The sequence below is a fragment of the Perca fluviatilis genome, chromosome 7 (assembly GCF_010015445.1).
Source record: "Perca fluviatilis chromosome 7, GENO_Pfluv_1.0, whole genome shotgun sequence".
Classification (NCBI taxonomy): domain Eukaryota; kingdom Metazoa; phylum Chordata; class Actinopteri; order Perciformes; family Percidae; genus Perca; species Perca fluviatilis.
Genome location: NC_053118.1, coordinates 11,720,135 through 11,738,253, shown reverse-complemented (window position 1 = coordinate 11,738,253; position 18,119 = coordinate 11,720,135). Strand labels below are relative to the sequence as shown.

The window sequence follows — 18,119 nt, the reverse complement described above, 5'->3', positions numbered from 1 at the left end:
ATGTAGGCTACAGTATAGTACCAAGCCTGTGTAGTTGCTCTGTATTAGACACCAATAATCAATTACTAATGGTGATTCTGGGACTGACCCTGATATTGGGGACAAAAATGAGAGTACAACGCTGGCTGGCTGTGAGCCCTGCCTCACTCTTCAGCTAGACATATTAACTAACAGGAGATAGGTATCCAGAATTTGAATGCAGTTTTTATATATGACACAACAATGTGTGCACTCTTTCAAAAACCCACTTTTATTAGCAGTAATACTAGCAGTACCGTATATTGTATAACCGGCTTTTGCATTTTGAAAAGAATGAAAGTTGGAGACGTCTAATTTAATATAGATTATACATTTTTGTGTTGAAGCATTTCATTCCTCTTTCAAAATTCTGCATAACGTCACAGAATATCATCTCCACTCTGCACTCCACTTAACATGGAACTCTTAATTCAGAGGAGCAGCCGAGGGTTATCCAGGAGAAAGCAAATGTTGCATCAAGCAGTCATGTTTGCGCAGCTTTTCCCTGGAGAGATCAGACTCTTCCAACGGGAGTTACCTGCATCAGCCAGGCAGCAAAAACAGCCATTAAGCCAGCCAACACAGCCAACACAGCCAATCTGCCAACGCTAAAAAAGCGTCAGGTCTGTTACACAAGAAATAAGCGACAGAGGATTACGAGCACTGTCATTTTCTCCACATCGCACCAGTGGACCAGCTTTACACAACAAACTGTGCCCAGCCCAGACTCAAAGACTGCAGGATGGGTTACTAAAAATGGAGACAACTCACTCCTAGACACACACTCACAAAGACACAGAGAGTCTCCAGGTTAACTTGCATGTATTTGTATGAATATGTAAGATAAGCAAATCCAACAGTGCCATGGGTACGAACTGAAAACACAAAGCTTTAGCTAACCAAGAAAGAACAGAGAGATGGTGACACCAATCAATATTGTGATTACATCGGAATCAGAAAAGGTTTTATTGCCACAATAAGTACACTTATGTGGAATTTGCCTTGGTGAAAGGTGCATACTTAACCAAACAAACCTATTAAACATTAATATGGAATACACAATAACTACAGAAAAACAAATATATTCATACAGAATAACTGTTATAAAAAAAATACGGTTTGAGATGTCCAGACAGTGTTATGAAAGGGTCAGAGAGAGCTCCACTGTAAATATGGTATCAAGCAGCAATTATGAGCTGAATGTGTGTCATACAGTATACACAAGAGATAGACTGTCATAATAAGATCACAATGGCCCTTTATTGCAGATCAGACACACTGTTAGGTACTGTATCTGATATTGTTGGTATGGTGCAGCTTAATTCATTACATATGTATTGTAGAATGAATCAATGCCACACTTGTTGAGCTGATTCTAATGAGATACTTTGAATTGGTCCCACACTATTAATAGTAGAACTTGTTATATAATATAATAGCATAGTATGAACAGCCCGTCCTCACCCAGAAAACGACCACATGGGTCGATTGTGCGACCAAAAATGACATTTCTCACAAGGCTGTAGTAATTATCATAGTGCAGAAGCGATAGTGAGGTGACAGAGTATCAGAGTGCCAAAATAAGCGTCAAACAAACAGGACTTTTACTCAGGAGACCGGGATTGGTGTCCTGTATGAAACCAAACGTCAACTGTCATTTTGAAAATGTACCTATCGGTTCTATGGACCTTAGTCCGTCACGTTACATCCTCATTTTAGTAGTTTTATGTGACTAATTTTAACCCAAACCCTGATGTTTCACTAACCCTAAGTATTTTTGTTTCCTAAACTAGTATCGCTTCGCAACGTTTTCAACTGGTTTAAAACTGCGCCCGTTACGTTAAATAGAATGGTCACATGATTAAACCGCCACCTTGCGGCAGTAAACAGAATAGTCGTATTTGTCGTTTTGGGAGCCTTTGGAAATCGTCATTATTCAAATGTCATTAAGGTATGAGGATGTGTTGTGTATGAAATGATGTCGTTGAGGTATGAGGATGTGTTGTGTATGAAATGCTGTTTCGGGTGCTTTTCCATACTGACTATTAGAATTGCTCCGACAGGTTTACTAATGAAAAGTGGCGTTTTTAAAAATACTGAAATTTGGCACAAAATTCTCTGCTGCTTCAGTTAAAGAGTTGGCAGTACCAGCTCTTAAAAAAATAAAATAAATCCTAATACATACAAGTATAGCACACACACCTCTACCTCAGATCTATCTGGGACAATGATGCCTGTGGAGCCTGCTGTCCAGGTATTTAGACCTAAGCATACCAACTGCTTGTGGGACTCCAGGCTCAAACCTAGTTTTGAAAATCGATATGCATGTACAAGTAGTCACATCGGAATATGTGCAGCAGACAGCAACAACCGACCACATTACAGTGGTGCACCCATAGCATCTGTAGTCTGGGGGTAATGTGCAGTTTAAGATGGTCTCAATTAGGTGCAAATGGTAACTAGTATAAATATGCAGATATGTTGTTTTTTTAAGTTCCCATTGTCAGCTCCTTTTCTAGCTGAGGAGTCACAGCCATGTTTAGGCTGTACCCCCACCCGCCTCTCTGTTTGAGACTATAGGTTAAGACTCCATAAATGTGTCCGATTTTTCTATGCGACTCATTGGGGTTTGGTTTTTGGGGAAGACGGGCTTCTGTGACCAATTTTAAGACTATTAATTGGATGATTTTGTGGAGTTGGTCAGGTATAATCTGATGGGATTAGCGGCTATGCTCTTTAAATAGAGTTCTACGGCCAGGGATTAGATGATCACAGCCAGTCGGCCTCAAGAGAAACAGATTCTCTATCATTTTAGTTTAAAGGATAAAAAACAGAAGCAGGATTATACAGTAGGTTATGATGTGGTATGTGGATGTTTGTGTGTGTGTACAATTCTAAACATCATAGAATATGAAATTGATGCTTAACCCCCATATCTAGTCACTACACTTTGCACTAACCTTCATCCTGGACTAAAATCTGCCTATTGCACAAACTATGTATTTTTTGCATTCTGCATTCAACCCATTCAGCCTCCTTTTTCTTATGCTAAACAACTATTTTGTATATATTTGTTTCTGTATTTATTGGTTATTTCTTATTTATTTTAATATGTAGACATATTATGTATGTAACTTACTGGGGGAATAAACCCTTTTCTGATTTCTGATATTGAAATGAAAGTCGCATGTGTGCGAATGTGACTAAAGTGGGATATCTACTCTGCAGGTCTCACTCATTCTAAACTGGTAGTATTGGAAAACCTCCAGTCTTGGGATGTGTTTAGCTGAGATGGTGTTTGGGGCAGGGGGTGGAGGGGGCACTACCAGGGGCCCCTACCTTCCTCCCCTCAACTATCCTCCTCACATCTGGATACAATGTGGGAACAGGGCACTGAGGCCAGTGGGATAGCTGAAGGGAGGGTGTGAGTGTGCTGGGGGATTCTTTACAAAACATCAAGAGCCAATGGAAAAAGGTGGTGGTGGTGGTGGTGCTGCTGGTGGATGTGGGGCGCTGGGGCTGTGTGTGTTGTGGTGGTGGTGGTGGGAAGGTGGGAGGGGGTACTAAAAAGCTCCCTGTCTTTGGTCTCTTCTTCCCTGTGTAGTTGACTGCAAGGCCCCGAGCAATAGACGGATAGAGAGGCAGCTGGGAACTGAGGTAGGTAGCAAGCAGCGGCCCAGAAAACACAAAGCGGGAGCACAAATTCAGACGTGGTAAAAATCTGTTGTTTCTGCTCTTATTAACAGGGTACATATAGCGGATATAACAAGCAATCACTTGAGGTTTGGATTCCCATATACTCTCTACATACTAAATACAGTAACTGAGTTCCACTTTGATGCGGAACAGAAGGAAAAGGAACACCCACATCACCCACAATCAGGATTTCTGCAGGGTTCACCAAACACAACATCAAACCCAATTTAATACCTTGCCGTTTCATGATCATACTAGCCAAGTATGGTGGAAAACCTGCAGGGATGATATGGCAACAAATGATTTATTATTATATCACATTTTGTCAGTACTTTACAGCAGTACATAACAATAATTCTGAGTGATATAATTATTCAAATGAATGCGACCTGGACCCAGATAAGCAGCATACAATGGATGGATGGATGGATTAACCACTGAAAAATCATTCATTCATTTAAATTAATTAATTATTCATTATAATTATGCTAACACGCCAATTATGAGACAATGAGCTTCTGTAGCTAGAAATAGCGTCTTCAAGCACAACCACAACAATCCCACTTGTATCTCACAGGTGACTAACGTCTCCCAACATCAGCCTGCAGTCAGATACAACAATATTTGATCACTAACAATCTATCAGAGATTGTGCACCTCTTTTTGGAGCCACAAAAGGCTTTATACCGTTTTTTTTTACACTTTGAGGTGTAAAATTGCCGCACTTTCCCTTTAATAGCATGTAATACATCCATCTTGTCAACCAGAAAGCCATCTCTGAAAAGCCGAAATTATCTTTACAATCTGATTTTCCAACGTTCACAAAAGCAAGGGCTACAACGAGGGTCTCGCTTGAGAGAGCCTAATGTAATCACTCACAGTCATAACAACACTTAAGTCAGTGATTGAGAGGAGAGTATTCGTGCTATTTTTGTCTGTAACAGGCATCCTTTGTATAAAAAAATATATATAAAAAATGAAATAAATATGATTGGGAGATAGATGAATGGAAAATGAAGAACGGTAGCCTTGTACTTGTTTTTCCTTGCTGAATAGAAACCCTCAGAATAGATGATAGATGCACATGGCCCGCAGCTGCGTGGAGTTAAACTGTACCTCTGATCCACATGTGGATTTGGGGTGAGCTCATTAGCTCCTGGGCGACCCTCCTCCTCCTCACCTCTGTCCTCATTGACCCTAAAGCCTGCTTGACCCTGTCAGATTTCCACTACCACTTCCTAGACCCTGTCTCCTAACGCCTGTTCAATCCCTTCGCTACAAAGTATCAACAAAGGGAGTAAGAGTCATGGTATCACTACCGCCATCAATTATTGCCCAAATTTGGCTTATAATAAAACTTTTACATTGCACAAATACGGTCACTTGTTACTATTGTTCATTCTTTTGACTCACTTTGAGACAGCCAACAGTTTGAAGTCAAACTGCCCCCTGTATTTCCATATAAGTGGGTCTGCCATACCTCTTTTCCCACAGTAAAAGGCTGAAGAGTAGTGACATGCAGGCACGTCAATAACACAGCGTTGTACAGAGGTCCTGCTCATTTAAACAGCACCGTCTTCGCTTTTATTCATTTTTTTTTTTTCTTTTATTTATTCATTTATATCAATTTGTTGTATTTTTATATTGTAATCCCATAATTGAGAAAAGGAATCATGTCATTCTCCTCTACAATGATCAGAACAGCATTTTTGACAGGATTACGTCCAAACTTCCATCCCTCTGTACCCCCTTTTACCATACACACACACACACACACACACACACGCACACACGCTCACTAAAACGCATCCCGGCAAGGTTAGGCTGACATCAGCGCCTAACGATCAGTTTTTCTGTGGGCTGAATGATTAGCTGCAGTAGCCTGGAGACTTTTCCAGCTTGTTTCCCTAAATTGGTCAGACATGCAACATCACTGGCCTTCAATCTGCACTAACTACATCCACTCTCCTCCATTCTCTCTGACTCAAAAAAGAGAAAATACTTTTAGGGACTAAGAGATGATGCTAACAATGCAGTGAATGTGGGCCAATTGAGGTGGATAAGGTCTAGGGTAAAAGGGTTGTTGTCTCTAAAGTTGTTTTCATAAATGGAGTAACAATGGTAGTTTCTTGAGGGAGATTAGACAACTGTGTGTGTGTGTGTGTGTGTGTGTGTGTGTGTGTGTGTGTGTGTGTGTGTGTGTGTGTGTGTGTGTGTGTGTGTAATGGGGTGGAGCAGTTAGCAGTTACAGTTACATATTTGCATTAAAGTGAAACTAAAGTGAGAAAGAAAGATATGACAGCAAATATTTGCAAATATCTTTAAAGTAGTACTCCATACATCCCTGTTTTTTTTTTCTTTATTTAGTTTCCAACTGAAGTTCTTAATGCTCATTTCTGTCATATTTCTGCTCCCTTCCCAGAAATAAATCAAATAATCAAATCTTGCAATATTCTGTTCATGAAGTTGAGCTCCCATGGGTGACACTCCTTACTTTGTCTGCACAGCCACACTGGCCATCACCATCGCCTACGCTTACCACTTATTCTCTTTATTCTAAAACAACTGCAAACAAAGCATAACTTCCTGTGCATCAGAATATTTATTTCCTGGCAAAGAACCATAACAAAGAACTTACATTTGTATAATTTAAGACCTATTTCATTTTTTGGTAGACTTTTTAATTCCCATTTAGAGTGTGTTTATTAACTGGACGGAGTGGTGAATGCTAAAAAAGGAGCCTATCTGCTTAAGAAACAGTTCACCCAACCCCCACCCACCCTTAATGCCCTCTGGGCTGCTGTGAGTTTGGATTAAGTTTGGGTGCCATGTCCCCTCCCTACTCAGCCCGGCCGTCACCCTTTGCAAAACATACATACAGAGTTTGTGTCGTGGAGTAGCCTATCAAAAGGAAGGCCACAGTCTGCCAGAGAGATAAATAGACTAGATAGACAATGTACAAGGAATGCAGAGGCAAGAAAAGCTGGATGCGTTGCATTGTGTAAAATATATCACAAATATCCTTGAAACTGATCTATATTATATGTCCAACTCATGGTTCCTCAATCAGAGTGCGTTGTGTGATCCTAGTTAAAAGAACGATATATACTGAAACATCTAGTTTATAAAATAAAGGGTGAATCATTGCTAAAAGGTGTTTCTGTAAATGCTATCTAATTAAGGCATGAGTGCATGTGGTGTGTGTGTGTGTGTGTGTGTGTGTGTGTGTGTGTGTGTGTGTGAGAAGCAGTGGATCAATAATGGTAGTCTACTTCGGTGACATCTGGGCTGGACAAAGAGTTCCGTTCCTTCCCCCAGCAGCTCTCCTTTTTTTTTCTCTCTCTCTCTCTTTTTTTTTTTTTTTTTTTTTTTTTTTTTTTTTTTTTTTTTAATTTCCTGATCACAGCCACGTGGTTCTCTGGGCTATTTCTCCCAGCTAAGCTTATTTCTCTTCTTTAATCCCACAGCAATCACAGCAACAATGCCAAGCGTTGGGTTCACAGACGCGGGCTGAAATCTATTAACTATGATCACTATATGTCAGCTCAAAACCTGATAAGCACTGCTAATGAATCCAGCGCATTCAGCTCAGTGTTGTGTGCTCGTGATTGCTATTTCATTGGATCATCAATAATGTGTAAGATGGGAAATCAACATGAGTGCCAGAGATGGATAATGCAGCTTGTAATGTAGTACACGTGCCATCCATTTGAACTGAAGTGGGTTTCTACTTTTTTGTAAAAACACATCCTATTCAATTCAGCTGATGGAATCTCTGAACTGACAAGGAGAACTAAAGCTGCTAGCATCCCTGCAGGCCCGGGCTGCTGCGAGCGTCCTCAGTTAATGCAAACAGAGTCGCACTGATAAATGGGGTCGATATCCAACCCTGATTTTTTGATTATTATTATTACAGTGTGGTCCAACTAGGATTTCAATGATGGTTCCATCCTTTGCACATCTTATGGCATTGTTATCTATTAGTACAACTTCAAGTAGTAGTGGTAGTAGTTGTAGTCTGACCACGCAAATTGTCAACGTTCAAACAGCAAATAGAGCAGACGCACACCTGCATGTGTGAGATAGACGGCTATAACACAAACCCAAAAAAAGTCACTGCACACTAACACCGCTTCCCTATTATTTAATCATTTAGAATAGCTTCATACCAACATGTTGGTATCGGTTACAACTAAAAAGTTGTATTAGTTGTAACTTTTTGGAGTATTTTTAAAACACATAATTCCAATCAGAGAAGTGTGTGTTTTTTTTAATTTTCTAACTACATCTCTGCAAATACATTTACAGCAACTGTAATCATCTTCTTTCATCACTAACATATTCAGGAATGTTGCTTATCACTGGGAGTGATCTCAACATTGAATGACTTCAAATGTCTCCTATGAACACGGCCGTGGTAATGATCTTGATTAAAAAGCAGGTGTGCCCTTTGTTCCTACTTCAAACATTCAGTCTGGACTGTGTTGTGTGTAGGCTCTATTTATACCGATTATAACAGTGTGTGTTGTCATAATTGTATTGCATTAAGCTGTCAATGTTAAACAACTGGGGGTGTAATAATATTTATAGCCTTTTGCAATGTATATTGTATAAAATGGCTACAACTAATAAGCATGGGTTGTTTCCACAATTCCATTCAGCTGTTGTCCCTTTGGTTAGTGACGGGACCAGTATACATAAATAACACCATCGTCTTTTTATTAGTAACCCTGAAACATCAGTATAAAGCTATATTACGGTAAATAATGACAGTAAACTAAATTGTGAAGTTGTCTTTTCCACCTTATTGACTTGATTCCATTTCAGAACATCTCCTTCTGTATTCTAACAAATGATTGTTTATACATTTGTCTTTTAGACGACTTCTCAACAAGAAGCATTTCAGCGCAGTCGTGTGACTGCAATAATAATAATACTTTTTCAAAACGTGATGCTCCGCCACAGGCATTGACTATGAATGAACTGCACCTTGTACTGTATATATGCACAGTGTGACATGTTTGACAGTTTGTATTTGATACAAGTTTGTTTCAGGTCTACATAGAGCTCTACTATCCATGTAGTTTGGCTTTTACTGGGGAGTTCCTGAGTCCCATGGTGGCATGCTGTCTCAAATATCAACTACCGGCAGCATGAATGAAAAACATATCAGTATGCGCAACAGTTGAACCCTACTCAACACCACCACCCCGTTCCTTCCCCCCCCCCACCACGGGGCGAACGCTAAAAAGGCCCAGTGCCTAAATCCCCTCCCCTACCCCCCACCAACTCTATCCCCTCTCCTATCTTAATCCTCCAGTTACTACATCATTTTCTTTGGAGTCTATTTTAGACACAGGTGGAAAGTAACGAAATGCATTTACTCACGTTACTGCATTGAGCTGTTTTGTTGTGTATTTGTATTTCTCAAGTCGTTTTTTAAAATCGGTCATTTAAAATGTACTTGATTACGTTTTGAGTGACGAATGATCAGCATCTGGGCTGCCTACCAGGCGCCAAGTCTTTCTGTAGGAGACTGAGAAGGGGATGGAGGCGGATCAGGCGAGCGACGGCGCTTCAGAGCCTGTTTTCAGTAGAAAGGCTAGCTGAAACGTCAAATTATGCTGCCCAAAACCACGAAAATCTGAAATTTGAAAGACTGGTTTTTCATTTAAATTCAAGAGGGCCAATAGTATCATCGTGCACTGCCAGATGTGCCTGCCAAAGGTGACTGAACTGGCAGCATGTTTTGGTAAGTAGTTATTACATGTGTATACATTTGTATAGATGTTTATACATTTGTATAGATTTTTCTTTAATTAAAAACAAAATGGTTTTGGATTGATGACCCCTTGTCCTATTTTCACTTCATGGGAGAGATCCCCCCGCCCTGTTTTACAGTTCTTTTTTAATGTAACTAAGTAACTTTTAATTAAAGTACATTTTAAATGAACTACTTATTACTTTTACTTTAAATGAACTACTTATTACACAACACACTTTTACTCCCAATCATACTTACTTTAGTCATTTTTCAGTTAGGTAATTTCACTTGTACTTGAGTAATATTTCATCAAAGTATTGGTACTTTTACTTGAGTTTACAATATTTTAGTACTTTTTCCACCTCTGATTTTAGACAGCTATCAGTCCCCACAGTTCACTACCTGGACAGAGCTGCTTGGCTTGGCAAAGACTCTATTGATCCCTATGGGTTGGGAGGCTACAGGTGGGACCCAAATAAAGGGATTAACTACCCACCTGTTAGCAAGGTTTGGCAAACAATGGGCAATGTACTGTACATACACTGGAAATGTGTAGGATGACAGTCGCAGGAAATATAAATTCTTTCTGATTATCCTCGGCAGTAATCAATAGGTTTCCCGTGGAGGGCTCATTTTTAATTTAATCCAGGAGGCGGGGTTTCTAGGCTAACACAGAGAGGTTGCCCTTTCAGAGTGGAAACCCCCACCATGCGGTAGGGAATCAATGCCGTCACCACAGAACAGACAACCAGACCTCGGAGTATTCTCATTTTTTGTTTCATACCCCCCCACCTTAAAAAGGAACAGTTGTTAAAGTGGGTTTGCGCTTGTTGTTTGCTTCCTCTCTCCAGAATCCAACCTCAACATAGCACAGAGAGTTATTTCAACCTGTGAAGTCAGATCTTTGCTTTGAAGTAGAAAGGATTGATACGATCTAATAACAAGGAAGAGTTGAGAGAACAAACAGGAAGAACTGGACGCATAAGACTGCATAGGACTTCAGCCTAACTGACTGTCTTGTGATTTGTTGTCTCCTTTTTCCATAGTCATTCTAGTTCAAAGCCACACAACATTGACATGAGCAGTTTGGACAGAGATGAAGAAGTAAGAGGCAAAGCACGGTAGCAATTACACTTTAAAAAGGACCAAACTGATTCAATCTAAGACATAAGTATGCACAAACCAACTAGCTCACTCTGGACCTCTTCCAGACGTGAATTCCACAAGGTGCTGGAAACCACAGAGACCTTGGTCGATGCCAACTACACTTGTCAGTATTACAGTAAAAAAAAAAAATAGGGAGATCCACACACTTAAGCCACTGCCATTTTCCAGAACATTACAGAGATACTAACCAGGATATGCACCTGATAGCAACAGTAAATGCAAATCAGTGTGCTATCCTTACTGTAAACCTGCTTTGAGTGATGTTTTGGCCACTTAGGGGCAGCAAAAGCGAGCTGTAAACACACCACTGACATAGTATTAGGTTGAAACGACAAACTTGCTAGCAAACAGTGGCTCATTAACATATCCAGCACTATCCATTTTAGCATTAATCCAGGGTTCTGTTTCTGGCCAACCTGATGAATGTAAATCCAATATTCTTTCTTTTTAGCTCTGTTGTGGTCTACACCAACTCCTGAGGGAACTATCTGCTCAGTTCTGCCAAATGCGCACCTGTGTTCGCTATAGTTCCTGACTTTGTCTTTCTGATGTTTAGTTCCAAGCATGTAGCATGTTTTTTTTTTTGGGACTTGTTTTGCTGTAAAATCAAAAAAAAAGCGACACAGAGCTTTTGGAGAGCGAAATCAAAACAGTAAAGTTGCCAGAAAACCAAAACAATAAGCTAAAAGTCTCTATAAATACCTGTAGAGCTAAGGGGAATTTCAAAGTCAGGTGAAAATTCGCTGTGCGTTGATCATTTTGAGCAATACCTTTCACATTACACACAGTCATTTGATCCATTGTTAATATCATTTCTTTGATTATAAGCAGCTTTAATATTACCTGCTGGGGGGAAATCAGCAGAACATGTACACAGCTCAGTGATATTACCTAAAAATACATCTCATCTGACAGTCTGTATAGTGTTGATGAAGGTAAATGACTATGTCCATGGTGAAAAGGCACAAGGCAGTAATGAGTAATGAAAACAGCCGAGTTAGTGCTGCCATTCAGTAAAGGGCCTGCTGCTGTGGAATGTGAGGCGCCATTCATTCACATGGGTTAAAAATGCATTTCTGCCACCACAAAGCCCTGCCTTGTCCTCATTGTTTCTCACCACGCCAATAAAACACGTCCACACTCTGAAAGGAGAAGATAAAAAAAATATAAATAAATAAATGAATTTGCTAATTTTACTCCTACAGATACAGGGGGAGAAGGGGGTAGGTGAGGAGTCAGGTCTTTGGAAGAGACAAACAGTCACGGTAGAGTTGAAAGTTTGATCACGATAGGAAGTTGGGGTCGGGGGTGGGGGGTGGAAAAGTAAGCACACAAGCTGCCTACTAAAGACAAACAGTCCTATTGACAAAAGCTACATGTATGGAGCATTTATTAATTATATGAAAAGAGACACAAGGGCGGACGGCGAGCAAATACAAAAAGCTTCGCTCAAGTCCTGCGTGAGCTCTCCGCGGATCCATTTGTGTGTACGAAGCATCTGTGACAGGCTCTTCACACACACACACACACACACACAAAAATCACATTTTGCAACTGCTGTGGAAGCTAGATTCAACATGAATCACATTTGTATTAGTCAACTGATATGTCACATTTAAACATAGGTCATGTTCCTGTTTCGCCCTCGCTTAACAATGCTCAACAAGTGATCTCAGACGTGACGTGACAAGTGTTTGGAGCCTTGTATGACATAACCATCTAAGAAAGAACAAAAATACTCCCACATTGTGGCTTTTCCCAGAAGGAAAAACTAAACCTAAAGTCTGCCGATACTGCCAATACACAGTAATCAATGAAATGTTCAGAAAAGCATTTATTTACATGTTCCCTAAAGCTACAACAGACTACATTAGGCTAATTACACTTTTACTTTCCATGGGTTGGAGAACAGGTGGCACTCTTAAGAACTATCTATTATCTAACAGTCCATTTGGGAAAGTAAGATCATTTATTGCCGTGCTGTGTTGTAGTCACTAGTATAACCACAGAGTGAGGGCTGCGGGCTGTAGACGAAATGTTTAACATAATGTCTGAAATCTGACATAGGGGAGACCATGTAATCCTGTCTGCAAAACAACACTCTGTCTCTGCCTCCCTCCCTCCCTCCCCTCTCTCTATCTCTTCCTCTTTCTGTATGTGACCTTACACAGAAGAAAACACTGTATCTTTACACAACCAGAGAGAAAAACAGCACACCACAGAAAGACAATATCAAAGGAGGGGGGGGGGAATGCTGGCGAGTACAGAAAGCTCACAGTTGATGATCCGACGCACACTGTGAGTTTGTAAAAGAGAAATACTAGAATACTGAAAGAATACCGGACAGAAGACAATGCCCATATATCACCTAGTACTGACACAGAAATTCATTCAAAGTCGAAAAACACCAAAATCGCTGAAGTAGGCTACTACACACAAACGACAACAGGAATAGCATGGTGCGTGTGTGTGTGTGTGTGTGTGTGTGTGTGTGTGTGTGTGTGTGTGTGTGTGTGTGTGTCAGCCAGCCCAATGTAGTCTACTATTCAAAGTCAAAATTCCAACAACATCATATAAGACAGAGCCCTCAGTTTTGTGTTTCTTCATTATTTGGATTTCTTAAAATACAAACAACGTGGAAGTGCGCGTGTTTTGACACGTGCGCGCGCACGTAGGCTGCATGCACGTGCGCACTGTCTTCTCTCTCTCTCTCTCTCTCTCTCTCTCTCTCTCTCTCTCTCTCTACTGTAAACTCTGCTTTTACATAACTATCTCCTCTGATACTCCATCCTGCCCCTAAGGGAGGATCACTATGACAATCATATAATGTCCCTAACTGTAATAGGTAGCCTATATTTAATGTGTAATGGCTTTTATTGTGACCTTTATGGATGTGTTTTTCCTATGGTATAGCTATCATTTTAACGTATGGGACTACTGCTGCTGGTTTCTAGCGCGCTTATGCTAGTTTATATCATTGTAATATTGCATGCAATATCACAAAAAAAAAAACTTTAAGAACTCCACTATGTCTGTTATTTGTTTAGCACCCTTCCAGATTCCACTGTGTGTTATCAATCAAAAAAAAAAATTTAAAGAAAATCCTCAAAATGACCCATATCTCCATTATAGCACATGTACTTGTGCTGCCCGTGTCTTAATCATTCCTTTCTACACTCTTAAAAGAAATGACTAGGTTAAAGCCAAAGAGTCGGTAGTAACAGCCAAAGATTGCACTGTAGCGGCAGCCCGGCGAACGCACCCTTAAAATAACAAACAATGATAATTATACAGCCACTTCCTTACCAGTTAAAACACCGCTGAGCTCAAACACTCACAAAAAAAAAGCACCGGTGCAGCTCTCCAAAAAGCAAAATATAAAAAGTCCAGATCCGGCAGAGATAAGAGGAGACACACTGTGTCTTCAAGCGCAGCGACTGACAACAGCGACCCGTGGTTCAACTCTGCAAAAAATGGTGTGCAATTAATATTATCTCTGGCGAATTCCTGAATCTCCTTGTGTTGTAGAACAGTACAGGTTCCTCTCTCTCTCTCTCTCTCTCTCTCTCTCTCTCTCTCTCTCTCCCCTCGCTGTGTGTCTCTCTCTCTTGTCTCCTGTCGTTTCACTGCTGCTGCCTTCAGGTGTTGTCGGAAATGTCGTGACTCAAAAGATAACAAATAAATAAAACTAAATTCAGTAAAGTGATGAAAACTCAGCTTATTGATGGAGTCTAGAAGAAGGGGGGGAGTTTTTTTTAACTCATACAGTATAATTCATATCAGATATATGTCTTCAAATAAAATATAATACAGTAATAATACTGTAAATGATTATATTACTGTAATTATTTTACAGTATTGGAATGTATGCAGTAATACCTACTACAGTAGTCTAATATTTACTGTGATTAAAAGTGCGGTACTGTGATTAGATTTACAGTAAGCATACTGTAGAATATACTACAGCAACTTACTAGCTAATTGCTGCCAGCTAGTTGTAGTAGATTTCACAGTTTTCTTCTTACAGTGTAGCCTATGTCTTGAATTTGGGGTCCAAGATGGGGGCATTGAATTGCGGGATATTATTAATATGCTATTTTAAGAATCTGGTATTCCATGCAGGGTACACTATGTTGACAATCAAGTTGAAATGATTAGTTAATGAATTGACTGGTCAATTGAAATAAAATGATACAGTGGATTATATATTTTGCTGATTGATTAATTGGTTTTACAGCAAAAAATAGTTCCAGCTTCACAAATGTGAGGACTTGCTGCATCTCTCATTGTACCGACTGACGGACTGTTGATCAGACAAAAGAAACGTACATTTGAAGACACTTAATTTTGGACTCCGGGAATTGTTCTCTATTCTCTGACATTTTGCGGACTAATCGGTTATTCACTGAATAGAGAAAATAACTGCCAGTTTGATCAAATTTGTAGTTGTTATATGCTTTATTATTAGGCTATAATAGTTTACAGTTAGGCTAAATCAATATGTAACACATGAAAAACAATGTTTATTCAGATTAAGATATCATATTTTGTTGGCATATAAGCTACTGCATGGTTTGTTACTGAAATCTGACTTTTTCTGTAATGGCATTGATTGAGACCCATGCCCACTCCATTTCCCATAATTCACTCATCTATATGGAAGTGCACTGGGTAGGCTCACAGAGGCTAGATGCTCTCGTGATAAAACACATATATGATCATCCGACATCCCCTATCAAGTCACAGTAGAGAGTACAGCTTCCCTTTCCCCGTTTAATAACCCGATGAGGGTCTTTCTGATTAAAGCCGTGCTCAATTGTTGACATTGCGGAATTTTCCGGATCACCTGAACGCACCACGAATGGAAAGAAGCCCTGTGTGCGAAACACCGAGGACAAGATCGAGGGCGAAAAAATAAAAATAAAAATAAAAAAAAGGAGAAGCAGAAAAGTTTGTCCCCGCGGTGTAGGCTTGTCCTTGTCACTAAACCTTACGTCCACACACAGAGGCCACACATTTCACTGCGTCTCGGTTTCATTTTTGCCTATGTCTCCATCGCTTCCCTATCAGCTGCATCAGCTGGAGTGTGTGTGTGTGTGTGTGTGTGTGTGTGTGTGTGTGTGTGTGTTTGTTTGTGTGTGTGTGTGTGTGTGTGTGTGTGCGCGCGCGCGCGTGTGTGTATTCTAAAGTGTCCAGAGAAGAGGTGACGCTGAACAATTGCAGTCCAACCATTATCGGTTTTGTGCGTAAAAAAGACACGTTGGCTGCTAAGACCTGCACGTAGGCTACACGTCCGATAATGGAGTTAAAGACAAAACAAAAAATCTAATTAATTCAGATTGTCTTGCACTGAACCCCCAGCTGTGGCTCAATCCTATTGTGTCCCCCTTTACCATAAACAGCCGGCTCACATCCTGTAGGTGCATTATTATTTGGGGGGGTAAAAGTTACATTCACCCCCCCCCCCCATTTACTTCTCCCTCGCCACATGTTCACCCCCCACACACACACACACGCGCGCGCGCACACACACCGCATGCAGATGAGCTGTGAGAGCTTGAATTGGTGCAGACATTGAAAAGAAGAACAAATGCGACACACCAGAGATCTTCCAGCGGTTTCAGATCCTCAAATTACTGACATGAAGAGCAGTTTCCGTCTGCCGGCACCTGTGCCTTGCTCAGTGGCAGTTGTGTGCCTTGTAGCCTATGCCTATTATGTAGGACACATCTTCCTAATATGGATATACACCCCCCCCCCCCCTTACCCCTCCCCAACGTCCACCTCCACCCTGTGTGTCTGTCTCCGTGTGAATAAAACAATCTTAAAAAATAAAGAAAGAAAGAAAGAAAGTAGCCTAGAGAACCTATTCATCCATCTCTTGGATGTTTTCTTTACTGAGCCGAGTCTTTTTTTTTTTTTTACTACTCGCACTTTTATTGTTGCCACAAATCTGTCTGTCCGATGCTGCGGTGATAGACTGTGTTATGTCCAAAAAAAAAGGAAGAGATGAGCTGGTGGAAAGTTTGCTTAACCTCAGAGATGAGTCCGGCCATTCTCCGTTTATTGCTAAAAAATAGTTTTTTATTTGAATAACTGACTTTAGGCAGCTTTTTAAAAGCTTGACAATAAGTAGCCTAGGCTGTACGGTGACTCACATAGATCCCAAGTAGCATTAAACTGCTTTAAGTTATATAGCGTCTATGAAAAGTGGACATGATAAATGATTTCTTACGCAGTTTTGGTTTCGGTGCCTTGAGATGATCGCCGACAGAAGGTCATACAAGATCTTTTTTTGTTTTCTTCTTTAATCAACCACTACACCCGTGCCTGCATGTAACCTATTTATAAATCAAGATCCGACAATCGCCTTCCACCTACATCCCATTCAGAGCACACGAGGTGGGCCGGTATAGCCTGATCTGTATGCGTTACAAATGGAGAAAATCAGAAATCTGCGTACCTGCTTTATCCAAAAGAATATTCCGGGGGGACTTCAAGAAACACAGGCAATCCTAAAGGTGAAAGCATGCTCTTTGCAGTGTATGCTGAAGTGCATGATTGAGTAGGTCGGGTCCATTCTGTCCCGCGGGGGGTGAACAGGGATTCCTCTCCGCGATGATTTGCACATCGCCGTTACATTTCCTTTTTAAATTGAACACCTAGACTCATATGTTAGATTGTAACCGCAACATGGACTGCGATGAAAATTAAAAAAAAAGTCAGCTTGCCGCCTCCTTGTTTGTGTTGCTAATTTCCTGACACCCCTATCCCGCGGCCGAATGGCTTCTCCCGCATTAAATGGAACTATCTGCTATTGTCTCATCAGCGAAAAGTTGTTGATACTGCTGGAGACTCGAACAAAAAGTGGGTAAAGGGTGCGAGCGTGCCCACCGTGCCGACTAACTCAGACTTAAGGTTTTAGATGATGTCAAGGCAAAGCAAAGAGATACAAGATACAAGTATATATGGCGATGTCATTTGCCAAATGCAGTGTCAGGGATAGATAGATAGATAGCTGAAGAGTCATCCTCCTTGACCCACCCTGTTGCAACAACACCCGGGCAGCTGTTTCAAAGGGGGAGGGGGAGGGTGAGGGGAGGGGGGATAAATCCTACTATTATGAGCATGAACGTATGAAAATATGACCAATATTATATAGACTATCATATCTTGATTCACTGGTTAAAGCTGAAAAAAAAACTCTCTTTTTTCACAAAGATGCCACACACATTGATACCATTGTTACATGATTCCACCAGCACATTGTCTCATTCTGTGCTGTCACAGAAACTGTGGTTTTGTTTCACGTGGAAAGCTCCTGAAATAAATGAAACCGTTCTCAAACAATGCACATTTTGTCCTACTGTTTTTGATACTTCTGGAATGCATGACTATCCCAACTACTTTATTTTCAGTCAAGCAGGTTCTCGATCCTGTTCCACGCGCACTCTTGACAAACGACAAACAAAAT

At 40.6% G+C, this 18,119-nt stretch overlaps 1 protein-coding gene across 4 annotated transcripts in view; it reads right to left on the bottom strand.

Annotated features, from left to right (window-relative positions):
* The window catches only part of LOC120562594 (zinc finger protein 516-like), a 47,810-nt gene extending 30,672 nt beyond the window's left edge, over positions 1-17,138 (bottom strand). For 2 of the 4 annotated variants that reach the window (XM_039806389.1, XM_039806392.1), the window contains exon 1: positions 13,952-13,992. The gene's annotated coding sequence lies outside the window, so the exon portion shown is untranslated. Of the gene's footprint in view, positions 1-3,948; positions 3,991-13,951; positions 13,993-17,108 lie in introns of those variants that run through there. The other 2 variants (XM_039806390.1, XM_039806391.1) reach the window with 2 other exon arrangements.
* Between the last annotated feature and the right edge of the window lie 981 nt (positions 17,139-18,119).